Genomic DNA, 21199 nt, shown 5'->3' with positions numbered 1-21199 from the left:
TCTGTTTTTAAGTAAATGTGCTTCACATACAAACTCCAGGACATTTTGAGGTGCTGTATTTGTCATACTTTTTGGATCTTATATTGATGGTAATGGCAGATGCACATGTGTGCTAGGTGTGAACATCCTATTGGATGAAATTTTTTTTTAAAATATGGTCATTCAACCAGTATTTGAAATCCACTATTTCATCCCTGGCTTATGAAAATATTTTTCATTTTCATTAATGGGAGTTATACCGCTAGAAGCATTTGCCTTCCAGAAAGAACGATAATTTAAAGCTGATTCTGCAAGCGATCTCATTGCAAGAGCACATCTGGAGCATTTTTGAATGTGCTGAGTGCTGACATAATTAAATAGCCTCCAAAACAGTTGATTCAGTCTCTACAGCTGGGATGCTGCGAGACAGGCATGTAGCTTGTTCTATCACTCATAAAACAGGATTGTTTGATCTCATCTCAGCTAAGCAGACAAGGAAGAGAAGGAAGAAATGAAAGAACTCTGCTTTCCCCTTGATTTTTAAAACTGAAGGGACAACCTACATCTTTGATGCACCATGCGCTTTGTTTTGTCAGATGGCTGCTGCTGTAAAATGGAAAAGCTTTTTCTGAGAAAAGAGAGGAAAAATCAAAAGAAAATGAAAAAAAATGAAGAAAAATTAAATGCAAAGCATGTAAAATAAAGTTTGAGCCACCACGAAAAATAATTAAGCAGCAGCCCGTGCGGACTATGTCACACTGCTATTATAGCAGAGCCATCGCCAACAGCATAAAAATGCTTTTTCCACAAAGACCCCTTATAAATAAAATTTTAAATAATATACACCGAGAACAGCAGAGGGTTGAAAAAAAATGATTTGTTCTTTTTCTGCTTCTTCTACAACTGTTATTATAGAGCAATATGCAGGTGTAGCTCCGTAACTTCTGAATTATTTCTTACACAACTATCTCTGTATTGTACTGAGAACTACAGGAAGACCTGGGGGGAGTTGAGGGTGGGCTCCACTCCTCAGACAGAACAAGGACTGCTTCCTACCACCAAGAGGTAATTTATCTAACCTGATACAAACTGTCCTCTTAACAAGTCCATTATCATCAACTTACCTCACTAATCCTGGCAATTACACAATTAATTCCCCAGGTCCTCAGAGCATAGTTACCCAACATACTGACTGTGGTAAAAGGTTTTCCTTCCAGGCCTGGCTTGGTTCATCCCCAGCCTTCTCAGTGGCAGCTACAAACCTAGAACGCAAGAATTTGTTGAAAATTTGTTGAAACTGTCAACTTAGCAAACTGTACTTGAGAGCCAATAGGCTGTGTTAATTCAGGTTTAAGGTATTTCTAGCTTAAAAGAAAACTGCTAGTGAGGAAAAGCATCCAAACAACCCAACTCTGCAAACATGAGCGTGCTTACTAGTACAAGGAGACAACTTCAGTGTCAGCAGGAAGCCAAACAAATAGCGGTGCCTAGCTGTGATTTGGGAGATGCAGAACTGAAGCGCTGAAGATAAAGCAGGGGTGAAAGTCCCCAGGGGATGAAAAAGCAAGGTGTCATTACTTTTGGCAAACAGAGGACAGCAAGTTCCACCTACATTTAGGAAGGTCTGCAAGGCCAGGCATTGAAGAAGCATTTGTTTAAATTTAGACTGCAATTTATTTTATTTTCTTAGTTACGGAAATTCATTAAGTCATGGGTCTCATGTATCTTAATTAAAATAAAAAAAAAAAAATCTATTTAAAATTAAAAATATATATATTTCTATCTTAAAAATAAAAAAGCAGATTGCAACTTATTGGTGAAGTTGCAGTAAAATTCAGATAGCATATCAGACTGCGGGGGCTGTTAAGTGACTTTTGTTTATCAAGACTGATTGTACATTAAGAAAAGTGACTAGAAAAGGTAGGAGGAGGTAAACAATTTTTCCAGAAACAGCTGCTTTGTCATCTCTATCAGTCCTTGGTAGACACAGATGTGCTGAATCACCAGGTGCCGAATGGGCTGCGAGCGAGTGGCAGATTGCAAACACCAAGCGATTTGCTTTTTCTGCGCCATTGCCATCTAAGCTGATCATGAAAAAGAATTAATTATTAGGGGTAATTATCTGACTGAACACTTTTTAATATGCTGAAACCAGGCCCATGTTGTTTAGGGACACCTTATGGCTCTTCATCTCATGGGGCTGCCTCCCCATGTGGGGACACAAGAGAGGTGATGGCGGGGTGAGGACAGGCACGTGCAGACCTTATCCTGAGACTTGCCTTGACTTGGACACTTAATCTTGCCTTTCATGAATGCCACATTCTTCTTCTCCATATGCCACTTTCCCTTGGCTGTTCACCAGCCCTGAATGCCAGAGGTTACGGGAACAGAAAAAACACTTACTTCCTAATTAAAGAGTCATTTGGCAATATGTGCTGTAATTTCACTGCCTTGGTTCTTTCCTTCTTATGTGCTGCTGGGCTGGCAATGACTTTTGCTAAATAAAGCCTCAACAAAGGAATGACAAACCTGTTAAAATAAAACATTGATTTGTGACCTTTATAGTAAAAAGATCCCCTTTCTTTCCAGCTTTGTTATTAAAAAAGTATGTGCTGTGAAAGGTTAAGAGACTGGAAATAGACACCTTGAATAGAGCTCCGCAAAGAAATACCTTAGGACATGCCAGCGAGGATCAAGCAGTATTGACTGGGGTCCAGGTGGAGAGTTTCTCACAATGCCTCCGCATCCTGGTAAATAGGTCTGTCTAAAGCACTCTGCTGGCTTTTCCAGCCTGGGGCTCCAGCCGTCACTTTGAAAGAGCAAGGAAGCCAAAACCTGAGGAAAATCAAGTTTTTGAGCTAGATTATTTCAGTCGGTGTGCACATGTTTAGCCCCAGTGACACGGGTATGAAAGCAATGTGCATAGCTGAGCTGGTAGCTGACCCTTAACAACTCCTCCACCCCCCAAAAAAAGGAGCAATAACAGCACCAGCCACCCCAATTCCTCGTGCACAAGACTTCAACTCACACCATTGCTCGGAGACCGATGATTTGCAAAAATGCACTGGAAAGAGTCTGACCAGCTAAATATGTGACTGGTTAAAGCCATTGACTTTGTGCCATATTGACCAAACATTGTTACATTCACAAATACCATAACGTCCCAAAACCAGTGATCATATGCTTAAAGTGACATAGAAACCCCAGATTTCTTGGTTTTACGAGACCCAGCAATTGGTCAACAGGAACACTGCATGGCCAGGTCTTCGGTGTATGCAGGCTAACACGTCCACACTGCCTAGAAAACCAGCATAGATCCCTAATTTCTGACTTACTCTTAGACCAAGTGCCCGCAGAGGACTCACAGGTATTTCAGCTCTCCTCTCCGATGCCTTTGAGCCGCTATGATTTTGTGCACATCACCAGCACTTCAGATTTCCATTTTGCACCAGTTTTTGTACGGCTTTGGAAGCCTAAGTGACTTTTCGACTGTCAGTTTTGATGGCCTCACTTTCCTCATCATAACCCACAAAAGCCATGTGAAATACATGAGGGCACAGTTTCTGTGAGCCAGCTCGAGTACAAAGTATTTGTCACTGAAATAACTAGCTACCGTTGTACATTTGCAGGCAAATCTTTCTGTGCCTTAGGTGAGATAACAGGCTGGGATGGTATTTGTCCATTTTACATTTGTGTTCTTACAAAACCTTTGCCATCAATCTGTGTGTAGTCCAGGTGTCTCCTGCTATCTTCCATCGCCTTTCTGCTCATTTCTCTTCGCATCTCTGTGTCCTGTAGGTAGGTGTAATCAATTTAAATGAGATACTTTATCTCTTGCCTAGAAGTCTGGATTTTGCTATCAGTTCAATGATTTGTATGCTTCACATTAAAGTCAACTATTATTTCAGAAGTATCTTTTAGTATGCAACAAGTAATAAAAGGTATTGTATTGCTGCCCCAAGTCACAAAACACTATGACCTAGCTTTGCATCCATTTTCTTTACTTACACGTATATCATGTTTCCTCTCTTAAATGAAAGATACTTTTAGATAAGGGGAAAAAACAAGAACTCGATGAAAAAAAAAAAAAAGTGGAAAAAAACAACAAGTAACTTCTGCTACTTATGCCATTGTACATTGCTTCCTTGTGCAGAGAATTTCCAATATTGGAGCAGTAATTTCAAACCAAATTGGACTAGCGGGGTCACCAATCCTCGTTAAGAGACACGGCTTCCCAGGAGGGGGGCAGCAGGTTTTCTTATGCTCTGTCTCTGGTTAAGCGTTGTGTAAATTATGTGATAAAAGCAGATGGTACTACTCTTTCTAGATATGGCTGAAAAAATTGGCCTTGCTTAGAATAGTCCCTAGGGCCCTTTCTTGGAGCATTCCTCTACAAGGAGAAACAATTATTTTACTTTTGGCTGCTATTGTCTCCTGCTGAGGGAATACATGTACAGTAATGATGAACTCTGTGAAGGGTGAAATGAATGTTGCTGCAGTTTCAGTATCTTCAGCGCAGAAGAGTTTTGGCTCCCATGGACCCGGCAGGACTTTGCTAGCTGTAATCTCACACTGACTTGAGTTTGCTTAAAAGCGATGCTTTATGCTGGCTCCTGGCTGGAATCAGCCGGGGCAAAGAGCTGCGCAGCAACAAAACCCTTCACAGCAGGGCATGCCCAACGCCTTGCTATACACCACCTCGGGCCGCACTAACCATTGATTTTCTGGCCTCTGTTAGCATTACTGATGCTTATAGGGCTATAGGGTTTGGAGAAGAGCAAAGAACACTTCAAACACCTTGGCCACCCTGTGTTAGACAGGAAATTGAGTCTGCCATTGAGATCTTGTTTTTTTTCCACTTGTTTACAGGACAACACAAACAAAGAAAATGCTGTCTGGACACGGCCAGCACACCTGAGCTCAGTTATGTCCATCTTCTACTTCAACAGGCCTCACAAGCTCAGTTTAGCACCACTCTGACTTTTCTCATATGGTTTCCAAACTTAACACACATCAGTCTCATGTCTGCCTGCAATATGCAAGGAATATCTTCATAACCCAAGAGTGTCCTCTGCATGGTTTGATCCAGTCCCACTGATATTGTTCCGGGAGTGGGGCAATACCTGATGTTATCTAATAAATATTTGTTTGGTCTTCCTGGAGATTCACAGCAAAAGCTGTAAAATTACTCTCTGGATACACTTCAGACAAAAAATAAACCTTCTCCCCAAACCCACAACTCTTCATTTTGTGATTTTTTGAAGAATATAGCATTTCTTTGGGGCTGAGTAACTTTCCTTTTTCCTATATATATGGTAGGGGTTTTGTTTGTTTGCTTTTGTTTTTAGCTTTTTTTTCTGTCCATGATATTCTTCAAAGAGAAGGTGTCCAAGTTACTTTTTCAAACAACTTATTACAGTGCTAGAAACACACATACCACAAACATTAGCTCACTGTGGTCATTGCATACAGAGTTTCTAAAACAGTGCAAATCTCAGCTATGTACTTTGTAGAATTTCCAGAAAACTGCCATCTGGCCTGAAGCCCTCTTCAAACTTCATTTATACTAACACACAATGACTTGCTCATCTTCATCAAGCCAGTCCTTAAACTTATACTCAAATGACTCATGAAAACCCACAATTTCTATTTGCACATAGTTAGAGCAAATCTCTTCTTTAGCTGTACAAACACTGACACTCTACCAGTTCTCATCTTTTCTCTGGTTCTCTTGGTTTGCAATCAACACCCTTGTATATTGATGCTGTTCACGTCCTTTTCTTTTACAGGCACATTGAATTCCATTAAAATGCTCTGTGTAGTACTTCATCCCTCTTTATCTGTTTTTCATGAAACTGGACTAGAATTTTTTTTCGCCGAAAATAAGAAAGAAAGATAGCATCATATACCTTTTACCTCATAGTTTTAAAGAAGCTTCTGAAAAAATGTAAAATAAATATCATTGACATGGGAAGTTTTCTTCCTAGCTAAGAGGTGATCACATTATTCGGTAATTTGCATGGATAACCTGAGGAGTTCTCTTTTAGCATGTATGTCCCATCAAGAGTTTCCTTCAATATATTTGACTCATACAAGAATATTTGCACTTGGCTGGTCACTTACACAGTGTAAGCATCTTGACCCAAGTCATTCGATAATTTTAGCTGAACGGTGCCTCTGGAGATCATCTAGCCCTGCTCCAAGTATTTCCACAGCAAAATCAGGCTGGCTTCTCAAATCAGGCAGCATGGCCTTAGCACGGCCAAGGTCTCTCCAAGAAGAGATTGACTGTGCCAAGGTCTTTAGCATTTGACCTGTGCCTTATTCCATACATGATACTGCCTTCATTATCCTACACAATGGGCACTCCGTTTTCCTCAAAAGGATATACCTTTATCTGCTTTAGCAGTACCAAGATCTGAAGTCCCACGTTTGCAGAAATTTTTGCTCTTTGTTCTGGATTGTTCTATCACCAGCTTGCCATAAATCTTACTGAATGATAAATTTTATACATATATTAATTAGGATCATAAAATTAACTTAAGACAAAATGGTAAACCTTATTTGGAAACCAGTTTTTCTTTGTCTTTCTGTTATTGCTTATCATGCTTCCCTGACAAATAGAGGAGCTTCTCTAGGGCACATTTCCATTCAAATGAAATTAATTCTGATCAGGTACACACAGATTTACGTGCTCCTGGGTGCTGATTAGATAGAAGAGTAATCTGTTTTGAATTAAACGTTCAGATTGCATTACACTATTTCATGCCATTCATCACATTAGGAAATGAAAAGTGTTGCTTCACAAGAAACAGAATCACTGAATGAGACACACTGCTATGAAATGTTTCAAGCCTATCTGAGATACTGCTAGGACAATCTACCATCTAAGTGATAATTCAATTTAATTTTTTGCCTATATTCCTTTCACTGAGATAGAAGTCATGGCAATTAATGAAGATAAAATTAAACTAATTTAAAAAAAAAAAAAAAAAGAGAGATAGATGTTTCTCCAAAAACATTGAAATGAAAGACATGATGTCGTTATGCTTGGAAATATCTTTGTTTTCTTATTATCCTTGAAAGTCTCGGGATTTGTTGCACTACCTTTATTAAGCACAGGCTGCACTGACTCCCAGGCAGCAGGGGAAAGACAGCAAAAAGCCTCAGCTGAAGACCAAGTCCAGTCCCGTTGCCCCAAACAAAGCTGGAAACTGTTCTACATTGCATCACGGTGCCCCACAGGCATTTGCTTCCCAAAGAGTAACTCCTCTTGGCTTTCTGGGAAGCAAAAATAATCTAGGATTTGGGTCTCTAATAACCTGCTTAGACTTTTGTCACGCTTGCTACCATCTTGACTCACAGAAAACAAATTCCTTCTGAGCTAATAGCCCTCAGTTAGGATCTCAGTGATTTAATTAAAAGGGAAAAGTTTCCTTCCACAGCCAGAAGGCAGCTAGAAATATTGGACAGTTAGCAAGAAGAGGAAAACAGCTCAAGGATATTGTTCAAAACATCTGGGTAAGAGAAAATGCAAATAATTTAACAAATTGTGCTAAAAGGAGACCAGACCAAATAATGGAATTTGAACTACATCTGAACCAGAAGTTACTGGCCTGAAGTTTAATCTGTATTGCAAGGGATCTTTTTGTCTCTCTGGTTAAGCTTCAGCTGGAAGAACCAACTCCAAATTACTAACAGCATTGTCAACATCCTTAAATACAAAAGGTGCATTATTCATGGAAACAAGAGCCCGTTCTTCTGGGATCCAAACCCAGGTTTTTGGGCTCACGCATCAAAAACTTCACACACTTATCAGGAGCAAACAGAACCACCTGAAGCTTGTCTGCTTCTTGCAGGGAAGTAAACAAAATTCAACTATTATATCCCAGAGTTCACCTTCTGCTTTTGTCCTACCTACTACTCAAGGGGAAAAAAAAATTGAGTTCATAACTCTCATGAAGAACGCTGCAGTGACAGTAAAAGAGAGATGTCCTGGGCCAAGATCAACTATTGAAACACCTCTCTGAGCTACTCACACATTTGTTTGTCACGCAGTGACCTCTCCTCCTCATACAAATAGAGGAAGAAATAGAGGGCATAACTTCAGCTTTGGTTAAGCTGAAGGAACAAACACCCTGTTTTCTCTGGAGCTCAATGACGTTGGTCTTCTTTGTTCACCTGAACCCATAAGTTGATTATGGCTGGAGTATACTCATTACTCTCTGAATGCTGGAAAACATAGAAGAAAACCTGCTTTTAACCCTTTAATACACAAATGATGCCAGCAGCCTAATGCAGTGATTTCACCAAGCTAATTTCCAAGAGCCTAAAAGGCTGAGATGTTTTGTATTCAGGAGACTGACCACTGGACACATGTTCTCACTATAAGACCACTTTTTCTTTTTCCTCAATGCCAGACTAAATTAACCTCTAAAACCCTTGTAAATCAGAGGCATGTGGGTGGGTTATAACAGTCTAAGGGCAGCAGTTACTTACCCAGCTTCCTCAAAAACAAACAAAAATGCGTCTTATTTTTCAAAGACCACAGGCTTTGTCACTTCAGGTACCTAAGGCTTAAGTGAGAGACTTTGTTTTACCCATACGTAGATATAATTAATAGAGATATTTAGATATTTATATTAATAGAGATATTAATAGAGATATTTAGTCATTCTAGATAACTAACTAAGCTGACATATAAACTGTGTTTACATAGGGTGGGTGGTTTTTTGTTGTTGTTGCTTTTGTTTCTTTTGTTTTTGTCTTTTTTTTTTTCTTTTTTAAAGTTATCATCAGTTTTGCAGGTTTTTTCCTGATATAAGACAAGGATCTCATCTGACTACCACAAACCATCAAAAATGATTGTCAGCAGCTCTGCAACACCCTGAGTCAGCTCCCTTTGTACTAGAGGGTCATAACTTCTAGGCTGGCTGATTTACGAACCACCACCCCTTACAGCTTTCCACCTCTCCCTTACCCATCTCAGTCTCAACCGTCCTGCAAGCCTCACTCATCAATCTTATTAAAGGCAGCAAATACATTAGCCAAGTACATCAGTTCTCCTTGATGTACATAATTACTCTCCTTTCCAATTTGCAGTGAAAATCTACCAATGATCCTGTTTTTTCTTCCTAGCAACCTTTTCTAGACCTCTTTTGGCTTTGCTTCTGCCTATCCAACTAGTGCATTGCATCCCATTTTCACTTGGTAAAGGTATTCTTTCACGCTTTCTTTCAATACCTGGCTTTCGGTCTCCCCTGCGCCACTGTAGTCAACCTTATGATAAATGGTCTTAATTTTGAAAAACGCTTCCTGCTATTTTCAGCATTTGGAGCCATCCAGTGGCACAAATACACACAAAATGCTGCAGCTCGAATACAGGCTGTGGGAGCCAGAGACTGAGAAATGGAGGAACTGTGTGCAACTGCCATAAAATCAGGACAAAGTAAAGTATGGGACCATCTCCAGAAGCATTGAAGACATGCCAGTCCTTGGTGGAGTCAGTTTTTTTCCTCTCCAACACAACTATTGCTATTTGCCCTGTGTTTCATACAGATACTAGGCACCAATGCCACACTCACCTTCAGAAGCCAAATTAGGTTTGGTCACACTGTATGGGCTGTACACCAAAATGTGTTTCTACTGCAAATCAGGACCTCCCAAGGATTAGTCTCCATGGAGATACCTGAAACAGATTATTTTGCTGGTGGGAACTCGGAGAACAAGCTTGTTAGCAAGTGTGAGCATCGCACAATGGTTCTGGCCAAAACTGAATGAGGTTTCACAATTCCTAAGCCCCCTCGCCCCCCAGCTTCATTTCTCTGGGAGACTCCCAAGGGTGGCAGCACCCATAGGAGAAGGTCTGGCAGCAGAGGGATCTTGCCTCTTGCCCATCTGCCACAGCTCTTGGCCACCATCCCAGGGAAAAGCTGCTTCACATCTCCTGGACAGCTCAGCCCTTCAGCCCATGAAAACAAAAAAGCACAGGATGTAAAAAGGAGCTGCGGGCTAGCTGTGAGTAAGCTTTAAAGCCATGCAAGAGCTTATGCATGTGAAAAGGCGAAGCATGAACTCTTCCTGCTGGTACAAGCTGAAGAGGGCTGAGGTAACAGCTGGGTGAGAATTAAGAGCTTTAAAATGCAAAAGCACTCAAAATGCACTAAGAAAAAAATATATGGAGGACAATAGGGGAAAACCGACACCAAAAAATATGTGAAGAGAAGCCATACACTCTGAGGCAGAAAGGAGCCAGGTCCCCAGCCCTGTGTTGGGAACATCCCCTTTATCAGGGCTCAGAGGCCCTCCACCCCCCAGAGCTGCCCTCCTGCTCAGCACAGCCCCCAGGGCTGCCCAGACATTACTCATTCCTTCTAGCTCAGGATCAGCTGAGTTCGGTTAGGGTGACTCATTCAGTCCCTACTAAGAGTCAGGTTTTAAAGTTATTCAAGTATTTAGATAGGTATCTTACAGGATTTTTACCTCTATGGATCAAAAATATATTGCATGCGAACTGCCACTAAAAGCAAAGGGACATAGTGCTTGCAAATAACAAAAGTCTGATGCCTACATCGTAAAGAGCCTAAATATGTTTAGAAAGCTGACCCAAGGGATGCTGAGCACAGTTCTGTCTTAATGACATACTGAGGTATAGGCATTATGGATACAACCAGACATGGTGCTTTGTGTCCCATGCAAGAGGCATGGCTGGGTGCATGCCTGACATTAACTCTGATGCTTGAAAACTGGGACATACCTGAACTCATTCCAGTTTCTTTCTAAACCCTAACGATGTAAATGCTAGCAACATAAATCATCTTTTTTTTCTGTACAGCAGGTCTTGCTCACACTCAGTTTACATGGTTATAACTCATAATGCTTTTAGTGTACTCATTCCTATTTGAAGCTCAGGGAATGCATCAAGAAGCCTCTTGTTTGCTGGTATGAATCTTGTCTTTTATGTTCTGAGAAAAATACCCAAAGTTGGGTATTTTTTTAATGTCATTTTTATTCAGTACTTGACAATGGCAACAAAACCCGAACACTGAAGAATTATACTTTTAAAGAGGAGTTTCTATCAAGCAGCTATTCTTGTTCCAGTGTAATATCTCATTTTCTCAGCAGTTGATTAAAATCCTTCTGTTCCACTGGGATACACCCAATGACACTCCCCTGATACAGAGACATACAGAAGAGATAAAAGAAAATCATATATCACTGGCAATGCTTAGAACATTGTTAAAAGCATATATTCAGTGCCTACTTATCTTTTATGTATACAGATAGCTGTGGTGACAAATAGCCTATTATGGTATATGATTGACAGAAAATAGAAAGCAGAAACTGAAAAAGAATATTGAATAACCCAGTGATCATTTACTGGTCATATTTTATATTATTCCTCTAATTTATGCACTTTCAGATTACCCACAGGAGAAAGAAAGAAAGGAAAGAAAATAACAAAATTTTAATGTGCCCCCCAGCTAAGAGCTGGAGTTAATTATGGATTTCTCCACTATTCAAGCCAATAAAGGATGGGACCCAGGTTTATATGAGGTGGATGCCATCAACATCTCTATATGCTTCTCCAGAAGCAACAGGGAGTCTTGACACTCTGAGACACGGTGTCACAGAATGTTGCAATCTTGAAGCAAAACTTAAGTTGACTTCAATGCCTTTGTTTTTACAGATTTAAAAAAAAAAAAAAAAGAGATCCCAAGCAGTTGTATATTGCCATTCATAAACCCAGTGTTGACCTTGCTTTACTCATGCATCAACACTGATGAGTTAAAATGGGACAGGAGTTGTCAGCACACCGCACAGCCTGACGGCTGCGTTCGTATGTCAGAGGCTTATCTCTGCTTTTCTGCTCAAGGACACTTGTGCACAACACCTTCAATAAAATGCTCACCACTGGGAGCAAAGTCTTTGAGCTCCTTCTTGGATTTCTATTTTATTTTTCATTTGGGCAACTTCTCGTTCATTTTATGTGAAATGCAGTCCTCACTGAAATCACTGGGATTTTTGACACTAACATCAAAGGATCCAAATGTCACAATTTAACAACAGCCCACAAAGAAGCTGAAAGTTTGGCATCTGAAATACATTCAGAGGCAATCTCAGCCAATGCTGGGCTAAGGTTATGGTTTGCTTTGGAATCTTATTGTGTGTCTACTGAACTATTTTACAGCAAATTTTCAGGAGCTGCTATCCCAAATATGTTCTAACTGTATACACAGAATCATAAAGGAGAAAATTGAAAAATCCCCATTAGATAGATCTGTGCTCCGCAATTCTGGTGATTTAACTAAGGATTTAGTGGTCATACAAGCAATCAGGTCTTTTATGATTTCATTTACCAGTATAATATAAAAAATACAGAGGTTTTAAGAGTAATATTTTCAGAGCACCTCTGTTCATTAATTCTTTAAGGCCTCAGTAAGAGTTATTTTTGACCTAAGTATTTTCACCTTCCCATCCATTCTCTTCATGTAGTTAAGATGACCATAAACTTTTTTTCTTAAGCAGATGAACCTATAATTACCCAATTGAGGTTTCTTTGCCTTTTTTTTTTTTTCTTTTCTCCATGAGCATCAGCTCCCCCCCACTGCCAAAGATGAGATACTGGTCCCATACTGCTGATGCAATCCAGAATCACTGTTCCTACAACCCAGCAGGTAATCATTCTTTTCATCCACTTCATTCATTTCACCTAATCAATCATCAATTCAAGAAAGTTCCTTGCATTTTTTGTATCTATCATTTAGATGGGCAAGCTGTACATATTTAGCTCCCTTAATATTTCTTCACACATCAAGTCATCAATCTCTCTAGTCCCTAAATCATTTTTGTTGCTCTTCTGTGAATACCTTCTGGCTTTCCCAAATCCTTCCAGCCCTGAAAGGGCTCAGCTGAGAATGCAGCACTTCAGCTGCACTCTCACAAGAGTACAAAGTTAAAAATGAACTCTTCCTTTTTCACCAGGCACTTCTAATCATAATTAAGCCAGTTAGCAATGTTTTTATTCCAAATATTAAATATGTGGCGGCAGTGGATAAAGTGGATAAAGTTTGAAAATTACTCAATTTACTTTGCAAGATTTTTAGTGACTGTTTCTACCATTTTGATTGATTTCATTCTAATTTTTTACTGGGGAACTGAGGTTTGAAAATAACTGAAAACACCAGAGATCAACACCTTTGAATTTACCTCAAAAAGATGACAAAAGTCATTTGATTCACAAACAAATACTATAAATCATCTTTTGCTTTCCAGTTCTTGTAACTCAACTCGTTTGGCATTGCCTTCTTACAGACTGAGTTACTGTCTCCCAGTGATGCAGGAAGCCAACCGTCTGCTTAAAAAGTTTTACATATATATATATATATATAAATAATTTGTGTATGGTGGGTACTGTAAAACAATGCAAAATTTCCCCTTCTACTGCCTTGGGAAACTTTTATTAAGTCCTTGGTGGGTCTGATTTGGATATGAAGAAACTTACTAATGTAAGGTAGGCAAAATCCTACTGTGGCTGCATCAAAAAGCCATGGGTACAGTTTTGTCTTATACCCCTTTGCATTGTAGGAGGTCTGCTCAACACAGCAGGATGATCAGCTGCTGCAAAGTCAGCAGTGAGAGACAAGTTCAGATCTTTCCCTGAGCTCAGGAAGAAGTATTGTTGTAGGGCATAAATTGTCTTACAGTTAAAATTCTACTTCGTTGATACTCTGCTTGCAAAGTCCTTGGTAATGCATCCTTCCCAATCAACTGCAAAAATTCCTTCTTTACCTGCATCCAGAGCAGAGGCCGAGGTAGAGTTTGAAAAGATGAGCCTCACCCCCCCGTGATTCACTGAAATGAACAGTGCAAGGATCTTCCATGGAACCGCTGCAGACCTCAGGCTAGGAGTAGATCCGCTGCCTGAACAAAGCCGTCTCCATGCAACACTGGCCATTGCTGGCTAGAGCTGACTTTGGTTTATTTGAAGCTTTGAAGAACACGTTGAGAGGGAAATTCTGTAGCTCGCCTCTCCCTTCTTGATGCTCCTGAACCTTTATTCTTTTCAGACATGGAGGCACAGAGTTTTGAGAAAAATAGTACTTTCTCAAATGGGTGGCAAGGGAGGCCAGGTGCACATATGCAGGTTAGCAGCTTTTCAAACTAAATAAACATCAGCAACCTATGTAAGCCCAACTTCTGCTAGAAAAAATAAGGTTCATGAACCGATACTTTGAACCCTATGCTCATTTAAGGCTTTTAAAAGTTATTTCATCCCTTCCACTCAATAAGTTTTCTGATTTATTACAAAAAGGTGAAAGGTTCTCCCTCCCATTACAAATTACCTGAGCCATGCAGTTCTCTTTGATGTATCCTTGCATGACTAAGTTTATTTCCAGACTTCCAGGTCCTTACTTCTTTAACTTAAATATTTGTCAAACAAGAGCAATTTTCTACTTATGCAGAAGCCAGCTAATTAGTATGGTAGCCTGTCATTCTGTCACACCGCCTTGACAAACAATATAGCAGATTAAAGAGTTGCTAATTGGCTGATACTGTTAGAAGCAATTTCATAGTGCTAATGTACCAAGAAAACATTAAAAAGTAGCTTTGATCAGACTATGGAAAAATTAAACAAAATGAGCTAGTCAGTTTTGCAAGATGAAGAGCGTTGTCCAGAAGAAGAAATCCCATACGCAGGTAGCACTTTCAATGTCGGATTAAGGAGCAGTACTGCTGTGTATAGTGCAGAGGTACTCTGCCAACAGAAGAAAGTTTCTCATGATTCAGTCTTGGATTTGAACACAATTAATGAAAATTAGTAGGAGAAAACACAGAAGAAATCATTAAAGCACAAATGATGAATGCATTTAAGAATATAAATACACAAGTTCCTTGTAGGGGTGGCAAGATCCAATAAGAGTAGCAAGGTACTTATTTCATCATGAAAGACTGCAACCAAAACGATTGCCAATGAATGTCCCAAATCAACTTGAAATATGACTAATCTCTCTTCGACCACTAAAGATGAGTTAGAAAAGATTGTAGACAGGAAAGAGCATGCCTTTCAGTTACAATCAATTAAGCAGAAAAAGACAAAATAATAAGGGTAATTAACAACATTTGGACTAGGCTAAGATTATAAAAATTAACAGCATTAATTTTGTTACTTTCAGTTAATGTACCCTTGGACAGATTTTAAATGGATGGGTAGAGGTAAGGTCAGCTATCAGTGCTACATTTCCATACTTGTCAAACCAATGAGAAAGAAATAAAACATAAGTAGCAGGAAAGACATTAGTGAATTGTTCTGAAAAACACCGGAGCACTCAATTTTTCCTCAGGAGAAAAATGAAACAGAAAGAGATAAACATTTACAGACATACAAACAATATTCACAACATTGTAAAGATTGGAATACAGAAGTCTATGTGAGTTTAATTCTCTTTTTCATGGCCAAGGCCTTGCTAAATCTTCATATTTCTTAAAAAAGCTTGTTACAAGAGATAGTAAATAATGATACTTGGGAAGAAGATGGTGTCTCCTGCTGTATCTTGATCAGTGCAGTGAATGAGTCAGAGCTCCTCTTTCCTTTCAGCTTCTACCACCTTGAGTTTCCTGGTTCCTGCAGGGAAAACAGGAAGAAAAATCAAACAAACTTTATTCAATCCCCTGGGTAGCCATAGCACAGATCCCAAAACAGAGAATCTGCCTCACAGAAACTGAAGAACTAAGAGCTAGCCCTTTACACTAGAAGTGCCCACGTATGGATCTTCCACCCTGTGCAAGAATACTTTCTATTATGCAAACATGTCAGGACGAAAAGAGCAAGTGAGCATGGAATCTGGTAAGTCAGCAGGGTTGCCAAATGTAATGGGAAACCCATCCAGTACCAGCTATTGCAAGGGATGATGTGCAGGAGCTAATTTTTGTCAACAGAAAATTGTTAACATTGAAAGTTAAATAAAAGGCAAAGAGTAAGGGACAGAAGTTTCTTTTCCAGCTTTCTGCTGTAGGCTCTCTCCTTTAGGAGCCGACCAATGCAGCCCATATCAAGGAAGAAGCTGGTGGGTGGCTGGAAGAATGGTAGACCCAGAGCCCACCTGCTTGGCACAGCAGTACTCATTTAGCATTTTTGGATAGTCAGCAGCAGATAGGACTTTTTGGCAAGACAAAAGAAGAAATTAAGAAGACATCTGCTTTCAATATGCTGCTCTTTAGCAGCTTCCACTTGAGTCCAAGACACTGCTTTCCCCCCCTCCCCCTCAAAAGCCCTGAATCCTCTTATGGGGGGCTCCAGGAAGAAATTAATGTTTATGCTTTTGGAGGGATCCAAATGTTACCATCTGCTGTTCTGCAATTTTTCTGTATTACACTGAGTGTGTTTAACACATTAATCATTGACACACTACTGTTACCCATTACAGTAACTGATGTTGTCTAAAGTGATGAGCAAGAAAAAGAATCATACTGAATGAATTTCGGCTACAAGGAAAGTTACCGACTTCTCTTCAGTGCCTTCCCAATTTAAAACACTAATTGAAATCAGTCTATTCCTTGCATCAACAAATGAAGGATAATTATGTTGTTCTTTCAACCTTGTGTTCAGAGATTGCATTGATCTTCATTATATTAATAAGTCAAATTATCCTTCATTTCTGCTAGCTTCGTAAGTAGGAAATTATGCAGGAAAGAAAATAATGTTTTGCATGAATATATCCACTTCCTTCTCTTGCTTGTTTACCATTAATAGTTATATTTTGGTTATACTATACCTCGATTGCTAAACAACATCAGTTCTTAAATGATCTGATGTTGGTTCACAGAATTAGTTTGGTCTTAGATGTAGTTCTTTAAAACAAAAATACATGAATGGCAGCAGAATTTTTCCAAGTTCCCAGAGCATAAACAATTAATTCTTGTAGGCTGTGAGGTGCAGAATCATCAGCTTCTCGGTGGCGGTGAGACCTCTTCCAGAGTAGCAGGTGCTGCAGGTCAAGGTGGCTGTGGATCAGCTGGAGAGACACCAGAGGGAGCGACAAGAGAGACCAGACAGCCCTAAAACATGACCTAAGAAGGGTGGGAGGACTTGGAGGAGCAGTGTGAATGAGAAAGAAATGAAACCCCTTTACCTCTCAGGTGTCTCAGGAGCTTTCAGGGTAAAATGTGCAGTTCCAGGGTACTCAGAAGGCACATTCTGAAAACTTGCTGCCAGCAAACAAATTTCTGTTGGCAAACAGTTTTGGACTTCATGTCCATGATACCTAAGTCGGTCCTTTAATCTGCACAGAAGATCTAGCTAGAGGAACTAATATTCAAACTCTGTTGCATCCTCATGCGTCTATTTTGGATGCGGCTTCAGAGAAAAATTCTTGAGGAAAACAGCTATTTCATTTTCCTAGTAATTAAGTTTTGATGCAAAACAAGTATCCACATAAAATCCTTGTTCTTTTAAGTGGATGAATACAGATACTTCCAAACGTTCAATATTTTAGAAACATAAGCTCTAACAAAAGAGCAATTAGTCCAACAGTATATGACTCCTATCTGAGAGAAGTCTTGTTTTGTGCATAATTTCATTTCTGCTATGTTCAATTCTAGTTCTTACAATGCCTAAATAACAAGGAAAAATGTGAAAAAACTTACAGAGAACAAAACAATTTTCTTAACTATGCTATCCATGGATAGTAAAATGTAATATGCAGACTGCAGTAAATTTAACCTCTTATTAATATGAAGGAGAAAAATGAGAACAGTCTAAGAGTGCTGCTAATGGGCATTCATTTAGCACAGATTGCAATTACAATCTATGCAGCAGTTCAGAGCTGTTCTACTGAGCTATGAACGGAGTTTATATCACAATTCACAATTTGAAGAGTATAGAACAAGAATGAAAATTATACTCCTTCTTGTTGAATGACTAACAATACAATCTCAAGACATATTAAGCACTAAATAACTAATCTTGCAAAACACTAAATTATTCAAGTCTCATTTGAACTCTTAAGGGCTTAGCAAATTGCACTTTGAGTGTCTATAATCAGGCAAAGGTCTGACCAATTGATGAGACAAAGTCAAACTTTCCATCCACTAGCTGTTTATCAATGTCATTTTCTTTACAGTCGATTAACTAATGAAGGTTATTTGTTTCAGTCTGTTACACAGAATATTTGGCTAAAGTTTTATTAGATTTAATCACAACTTTTACAAATCAGCTTTGTTTTCAGAAACAGCAAATGATAGAACTTCATTTTATAGATGCCATATTAGACAGGGGCAGTCACATCACATCGAGCGATGGACACAGCCAAACCCTCTGCGTCTTAGTCTGCTTCCCTATTTACTGTTTAGAGACACTTTCAAACTTTTGGTTAATCAAAGTAACATAGAGCATTCTCTTTGGTGTCACACCGAATTCGTAAAAATGGCTCAGAGGCAATAAGTTGAGCCACCAGCCCAGCAGTCATGGAGCAGTGGGATAATTGTCTCTATGTTGACTACCTCAGTCTGAGAGAAGGCTGCCTTTTCATGCTACCAGAAAGCATGGAGAAAGAGAGCAAACTGCATTGAAAAAAGTTTATTCTCACTAATTCAAAGGAAAAAGGAGGGTGCTGCACCACAGCTTCTCTTTCACTACTATGCTTGACCTTGCAGGCTACAAAATAAAAAATCCTTGTAGCTGTGTTGGTAAATAAACTGATTCAGGCTGACACAGTGGTGATGGAAGTGATATACATAGAACATCAAGCTGTCATTTCTATAAAATGATTTTTTTTTAAACTAGCAGCACTTCAGAAAGTGCCTTAAAACACAGCAATCTTTCAGACAATTTTCTTATGTTATAACATCAAAAACAAAAAGGCATGAAGGCTGTATTCAAGTATTAGAGGACAAAAAAAGGGCGATTCAAAAACCTTCAGTACTGTAATTACAAACAGGACAGTTGCTATTCATTTAAGATTAGAAACAAAGAAATATTTTGTGCACCCTAAAATTTATTAAAGCTTCTTGAAAGTTTTCTAAATTGAAATATCCCTACTTAACTCACAGCACTTCCAGCTTCAGTTACATCCAAGTTGTATTTATTTTAAACAACTGTTAAACCAAAATATGATATAATCATTAAGTTCTGGTTAATACTTGAGCCTTGCAAGCATGTAAGCATTCTTGAACAAATACTTCCATTTATTTCTTCTGTGACTAGAGATATCAGTGAAGATTAGGATCCTATTATACTCAAAGCTATACAAACACTCTGAAAAGTACTTTTCTCATGTAAATAATATTGTAGCAAGTATCCACCTATCATTAATCTCAGTGTAGAACAGACACTTCTGGATACACCAGGCAACCACATCTCCTAGGTATGGGACTGGATGCCTGTCTGGTTCTTATAATCCACATCTGCTACCTCTGGGATTATAGTTCCTAGCTCACAGGTAAATCTCAGTACCTGTTTTAAAACAATATTTCATTGAACTCTTATGAAAAGTTAGAAAGAAAAGCAAAACAATGTCATTATTTCACCTCTAATACGGAATTTATTCCTTTGCTAGTGATTGAAAGTATCAATTTTACTAACACTTTCAGTTAATTATTGTTAATATGACTGGGATTAATTATCTGTGGGTAGTATTGCAGCACCACTTGGAAAATTTATGCTTATGACTGTCTGCTGTGCTTTGGAAATCATCATCATTTCATAATTAACATGCAAGGTATTAAACAAATTTAATCTTTTAAAGCTAATATTTTATGAAAGAACTAGCGGAAAGACTTTCCCATAAAATAGCAGTCAGAATTATTTAAACCCAAAGCCCAAGTAATCACATACACACTCTAACCAAAATAAATCAGTAGCAATCTAGTGGAAGCTCTAGGGAGGATGAAGGAGAGCATTTGGGGCCAGGCGGACAGTTCAGACACCCTGTGGTATAGGGGGAGCCCCATGGCAGGTTCATCTCTCCCCGTGCAGGAGCTGAGGGCTGTGTTCAACCACAGTGACTGCAGTGCCGGTGACAGCAACTTTGCTTGGACTTTTTCTGTGATAGGAGCAATGATGTTTCATTCTGAAGTTGAAAGTCGGGTTCCCAGGAGGTCATCCAAAATTAGCTGCTGATGTGTGTTCCCTAAATGAAAACATGAAAACTAGTATTTAAATTGATTGAATGAAATGTCTGAGTCATCTCAGGCAAACAGAGATGCTTCTTCTTTCCCTTCTATCTCGCACTACTGACTTCAGTCCAAAAGCTGGAAAACTATCAGAGCAACATAAAGCAGCAGAGGAGCTTGTGTACAAGACAATCAGAAATGGATTTGGAGCTGATTATCAGCAGGAGCAATTTGCTCCTGGAGGCTGTAACACTGCAGATCCAGACTTTCGTCTTTCAGCGAGGTACTAGCTCACAGAATATAGAATAGTAGTTACATAAATCATAACAGCGAGGAAAGCAGCCGCAGCATTGCCAAGCAAAAAAAACTCAGCAATGGCATGTATTTTACAGAGGCATGGGCTCTCTTACCCCTCATGTAACAAGCCATTTAGGTATTCCTTTCGGAGCCAAAGTACCTGCTGCTACAAAACTCGTACTGCATTGCTTTTCTTCTTTTGCAGTGTAATATCCACTACCATAGTTTTATGTTTGTGTATAATGTGAGAGCTTATCCAGAGGAAAATAAGATGGAGCCCGTCCAAATGCTACATTGTCCTTTACAAAGGCAGAATACAGCAGTATGCCAGCCACTGTCTGCCGCTTCTCTCATCCCCCCCGAATAACAATGACAGCAAAGGACCTTCTGCAGGAGCCAGTCCCAGAGAAGCACTGGGAGGAACCCAAGATGAAGTGTGGCCCAGCTGCAGATGACAAGAAGTTTAACTTGATAAAACAAAGCTTTTCATATATCTTGGAGCTGCATGCAAACATCACAATTAAACTTTTGTGTAGCTCTTATGTGAACCATAAATAGTTTCATCAAAAACAATTAACTCAACCAGAAGGAGGTTTTTCCCACTTTGGTATATAAATGAGCCTTCATGGACTGTAAGCGCTGTAGGAAATAGTCTGCACAACCTTGCCTTCTGTTTTGAGACTGCAGTAGTCAACATCTACATTCACAATTCAAAGAAAAAAAAAAAAAGGACATACTGAATTGAGTCTGCTTTAAAATATCTTTTCTCACTAGTAATCAGACTGAAACCAGCAAGGAAGAGTTCATAATC

The sequence above is a fragment of the Anas acuta genome, chromosome 9 (genome assembly GCF_963932015.1).
Source record: "Anas acuta chromosome 9, bAnaAcu1.1, whole genome shotgun sequence".
NCBI lineage: Eukaryota > Metazoa > Chordata > Aves > Anseriformes > Anatidae > Anas > Anas acuta.
The sequence above is the reverse complement of the archived record's forward strand: the minus strand, read 5'-3'. Positions refer to the sequence as shown.